Raw genomic sequence first — 6,051 nt, forward strand, 5'->3', positions numbered from 1 at the left:
TATATATATATACACATGTATGTGTATATTCAAATATATTATTTTGGCTAATTATTCCAAAGAGCACCAAATTAATTTCCAAATTAATCCTTGCAATTAATTGATCATATGCATTTTGGTTTATTTGTTTTTATGCTTCATTGAGCGGATATTTGAATTTGAATGTCTCTCAAATTCAAATCTATTTCTTAGATTCAATTCAGCTGAAATCCAATTTAATTCAAATCTCTCCTGAAAAGCAAGATCCAATTTCAAATCTAAATTCTAGTTCAAATAAACTTATTTAATTAACCCCAAACGAAATCCTTATTCTTTTTCCTTTCTTGGGCCGCCCTCTTTCCTCTTTCTACTGCACAGACCGGCCTCTCTCTCTCTTCTACCCCACCAGCAGACTGGCCTGGTTCTCCTCTTCTCCCTCTCTTCTCTAGCGTGGCCCAGCCAAGGCAGTTGAGCTAGCCCCTTCCTCCCTCTACGCTAGCCCAATCCGAGCGCCAGCCCAGCTCGTGCGCCTCTCCACTCTCTTCGCCCACCGACGCACGGGACCCACGCACCGAAATTGTCCTCGACCTCCAGCTAGCCCCTCTTTCTCTACTCATAGTCACGCTGCCCTTCTCCCCTCGCAATTATGGCGCCAGAGACTTCTGCACCTCTCTCTGACACACTCTTCGCACTCTCACTCTCTCTCTCCCTCTTGCTGATAGCGCCCGTGCAAGTCATGGGACAGCCCAATGCCACAACGCGATTCGTCATCGTGCGCGGATGGCCCGCGGCCGAACTGCCACGCCTCGCACGAAACCCAAGCAAAAGCCGCCCCGCCACCGTCCTATTCATCAGGAGACCAAAGTCGCACCGTCTCAACCTTTTTCCCCTCTCCCTTCTTCTATAAGATGGGAAGCCGACTCCTTTTCTTATTTTTCCCCTTGTACCCCAAATCCTGGATTCGCCTCTGACCTCCCCATGCCACGCCATCGTCGCCTTCCCGTCTTTGTTGCCGTGAAGGAAGGACCAAAGTCCTTTGCGCAAACCTTCGCACTGCCCTCAAGTCATCCCCAAACCACGCCACTCGGGAGCCTCGCGGTGCTAGGGAGCAGAGAAGGGGGAAGACTGGCGCCGGTCACTCTCCGCCACTCTTGAACCATGGTGAGCTTCCCCGTTCCCCCTTGCCCTTCTCCGTAGAGTGCTAGGCTTGATGTAGCTCTATGGCGAACCAGCCTTCGTGCGGATTGGGTTTGACTAAGGGGGATCACTGCAAGCGTCGCGATGTGGTTGCCGTCGGTGCCCCTAGCCTCCCCTCTGTGCCTGGCCTTTAAGGTAAGGTAGTTGTAGTTGGATTCGGAGTTTTTGCAGGGAGCCAAAGCATGGTCGAAACAGAGGATGCGCTGCCCAATTTCTTTCCCGGCGCCGCTATGACCTTTGGCCATTGCCTGGGCAAGCTCCGGCCATCACCCGTCGGCAGGGACCAGCAAAACTGGTTTGCAACCCCACATAGAACACCAGCCCCTAGCCTTGGACCCAAGTCGCTGCCTCTTGCGTGATTTCAACGAAAAGGCCAGCGAGCCGCCAAGGCGAAGTCGCCCCATGCCTTAGCACCAGGCTTCCCTTCTGGCCGGTCTAGGTGGATGCCGCACATGCGCCACGCTTGTGCACTAGCTAGGCCAGCCCGGCATAGCCGAGTAGGTTGCATGGCTTGGCCCAATAGATGGGCCAACCTGTTCGCACAGCCCACCACAGGGCTGCAGGCCGGCCTTGCCTGAGCCGACGACGGTCGTGGGCCATGTCCTTATTCCGAGCCATCCTACCGACTATTCCAAACCGCCCAGGCCCAAGCCTGGGCCAAAGTCCAACCCAAATCCAGCCCAGCCCAGTACTATTCAGTGGGCCCCACTTGAGCATTGTTAAGTGGACCCAGTACTATTCAGTGAGACCCACTCATGAATAGTATCTTTTTGTATTTTCTCAATTTAATTTTAGATTAAAACTTTCGGGAGTCATAACTTCTCCGTTCTGACTCCGATTTTGGCAATTTTTTTTGCCTAAATTCATCTAAGTTTGAGATCTATCTTTCTATCACAGTGTGATATCCATTAGGACTTATTTGGTATTCCATTTCATGTTATTTGATTCTTCTCTAGCATAGGCCATTATTAATCGTAATCACATTTGCAAAGCCAGAGGAATTCGCGGAGGAACCGGAGAACCCAGATTTCGATCAAGGACTAGAAGAAGACTTTGGAGAAGGCAAGTCTTATCTCCTTGATCATTTTGAACCCATGTTTTCAATAATCTAATTGATCAACTTAAAACTTGACTTATTATCGCATGTGCTATGTACTGTGCTATTTCAATTGTTTGCAGTAATTAAATCCTATCAAATAATTGCCATGCCTTAACGCATCATTATCCTAAATCCACGTCACCCTAGGAATACCTATCATTATCTATATTAAATTCGGACGACACCTTGATCTAGCATGCTTAGGATGGAATACAACTCTTTGAAAATGTCACTATGGAATACATCTCCTCGGAGATGTCGCTTCACTGATTAATCAATTCAACTCATGTGCGATGTGTCGAATATCTAACTGTGGGGTATATGTGTATAAGGAGTATACTATATATGGATAGGGTATACCATATACCTGATGGACACTTATGGATATTGCGGATCCGAATCTACGGGACCTGATATACTCGGAGATCATGAATACCTATACTAGGAAGGTCTTGATCGGGTTAACTGACTTGAGCACGACTAGTATCTAAGCTAGATTCGACTGTCTTGCATTGACTGACAAGATGAAGGACTCCCTATCAACTATGGCTAGGACTAAAGTGTCGCCAGGTCCCCTTTATAGGGTGGGGACCCTGACCCTCGGAAGGACATCTTGCAACACACAACAAATCCACACCTACACAGCTCGACGCAAGCACCAAAACCTTGGTTTTGGAGATACTCGGCGACTTCTACTCCATTGTAATAAGCCACCTTGCTTGTACTCGAGACAATCTGTATACAATATCATCCGCACAGAATGTAGGGTATTACTCCGCTTCGGAGGCCCAAACCTGTATACATTGCGTGTCTTCTTTCCTACTCGATCCCTGATCTCGAAGGTACCCTGGTTCAATTACGGACATATTGTCAAGAACTAATCTTCAACAGTTGGCGCGCCAGGTAGGGGTCTTCATCTATTTTTCAGGATCAATCATATCTCAAGTGCGCGTTCGTGTTGGATTCTCCAATATCGGCTTTACGACCACTTCGAGTCGGTAGCAGTCATCTTCACATCGCCTCCTACCGATTTAGAGATCACCTTTGGAACAATGGCATACCACTAGGAGGATCAAAGTGAACTGATCCACACTGGTATCATCGAGTCTAGCCCATTGGACGCATACCACGAGGTGGGACACCTCGAGTGGGATCCCAAGGAGCCTAATGTTCTTTCGTTCATGGACACCGACAGTGAAGGTGGGAGTCAGGACAGTGGCGACGATGGCTCCATCGACGGCTAGAGCAGCCGAATAGATTGATTCGTGTTTATGGCTGGAGCCGGCAACACACCCATCAAGCAAAACGCGGAAGATCCGGACACCATGATGAATGATGGGGCAAAAATCCTCGAGGACCCGCCAGCAGCAGTTGGGGCTTTACAAGCCCCTGATACCGCCCATCATCAATGAGCAGAGGAGAATCAGGGGAATCCTGATATTCAACGTTGACTTGGCATGGGAACTCCTGCTATTCAGGTGGTGCCCCCACCTGCGACGATTCAAAGATCGGGGAACAAACTCCCTCAACATAGCGAACGCGCGGCAACATCATCTCGACCGCAGTGAAGTCTGGGCAGCGATGTTTTCAGTACCCCAGAAGCTAACGTCCAGGGTGCTCATATGATTCTGAGGTCCTTCCCTGAGTTGGATCCTATGAATCCCCTAACCCCAATGGTCAATCAGCTCAAGACTCTGCTTGATGCGGCTCAGATCCAGGTGGCTCAAGTGAATAACCACAGCGGCTCTAGGCACCCCAGCCAGCAAGGCGCTGGTTTAAGGAGTCACAGATGTGCACATCCTCGAGTCAAGGGATCCTAGACATGAAGCTCGGATGGTCGAACTCGAACACGGTCTCGTGAGTCAGACTGTAACTGCCCCATCCATAGGCGCAGGAACTAGGAAAACCTAAGGAATCACATCCCTCACGATAGGCACGACCTACGGAGAGTGATAGACAACCGCTATGAGGAACGCTGTGATGACGACTGTCGTGTGACTCTCCCATTGGAAGGAACATGCGTAACAGTCCTCCATCTCCTCCTGAAGAATTTGATGGAGGCTATGAAGCCTTCGCACCCAAGCTCCGGTCGATACGATGGCCTGAGAAGTTCAAGACAGGTCCAATCCAGAAGTACGACAGGAAGCTTAACCCCAATGAGTGGTTACACATCTACACCATTGTTATTCGAGTGGTCGGTGGTGATAATAGGGTAGTGGCCAATTACCTACTAACCGCCCTCGATGGACCTGCAAAGTCCTGCTGAACCTGCCACCCAACTCGATCTGATCATGGGCCTAGCTGAAGGCTCAGTTCATCGCCAACTTTCAGGGAACATTCGAGCACCCAAGAATGGAAGATGATCTCCATCAGCTGAACTAAGGTATGGATGAGTCTCTTTGGGACTTCATTCACAGATTCAGTGATAGGCGCAATACGATCTTGTATATCTCCAACAACTCGATCATCATCTCCTTCAAGCGAGGTGTCAAGGACAAAGATCTAGTCGAGAAGCTTGCTACTCAGAAGATCAATACGGTGAAAGAACTCTTCGAGCTGGCTGATAAGTACACAAAGTGTGTTGAAGCCCAAGCACACGCCAAAAATCCTCAGTCTGGCAAGGACAAGCCCAAGTCCTCAAAGAATGAGGGGAAGAAGAACAAACTTGGTGAGTAAGTCATGCAACACAGGGGATAATAAGGGCATGAGCCGTGGAGGCGGAAAATGGTGTCCTGTCCATTGGACCTATCAGCATAACTTTGACTAATATCATGTTATCAAAAAGAAGCTCGATGAAAAGCTTAAGGCTGCAATTGTTGAGTACTGTAGCCAACAGACCAAACCAGATGCCAAAGATGATGAGCCCAAATTCCGCAGGGCCGACCAGAGCTTGGCGCACATCTTCGGAGGATCCGCCTCATACGAGTCCAAGAGGCAGTACAAGGTGGTCGAAAGGGAGGTCAACCTGGCTCTAACCGGGCCTCCCTGATACCTCGAGTGGTCGGAAGTCCCGATCATCTTCGATCAAGCTAACCATCTAGCAGCAGTTCCACATCTGGGTCGGTATCCGGTTGTGGTCCAGCCTACTATCCTCAACATCAAAGTCCATAGGACCTTGGTCGACGGGGGTAGCTCGCTCAACCTCATCTTCGCTAAAACGTTAGACAAGATGGGAATTCAAAGGTCGGAGCTCAAGATAGGAGCTGAGCCTTTCCATAGTATCACTCCAAACTCATCAACCATGCCCCTTATCCAGATTGAGTTGCCGGTCACGTTTGGCAAGCCTGACAATTTCAGTACAGAGAAGCTTACCTTCGATGTTGCGGATTTCGAGATGGCCTACAGCGTGATCCTAGGTCACCCAATGTTAGGCAGGTTCATGGTCGTAGTGCACTATGTGCACCAGGTGCTCAAGATCCCAGGCCCTGTTGGGGTCAGAACCATCAAGGGAGATCAGTGTGCAGCTGTCAAGTGCGACAAGCGGAGCCTGGATACGGTCGAACACTTCGGTCAAACAGCAACTACCTCAAGAGGCACAGAGTCTAAGCACCAGAAGCACCACGCCACTCCCAAGGTCAAGGATTCCAAGCACGTAAACCTTGGTAATGCCTCCAGATCCAACGACACCGCCAAAGGTGAGAACAACGATGGTGCTAAGAATAGGAAGGCAGGTGGTGGTGTCAAGGTAGTGCCCCTTGACCCGTCTGAACCAGTCAAGATGGTCAAGATAGGGGTCAACCTTGATCCCAAATAGGAACTCGAGCTCATCGCTTTCC

The sequence above is a fragment of the Phragmites australis genome, chromosome 19 (assembly GCF_958298935.1).
Source record: "Phragmites australis chromosome 19, lpPhrAust1.1, whole genome shotgun sequence".
NCBI lineage: Eukaryota > Viridiplantae > Streptophyta > Magnoliopsida > Poales > Poaceae > Phragmites > Phragmites australis.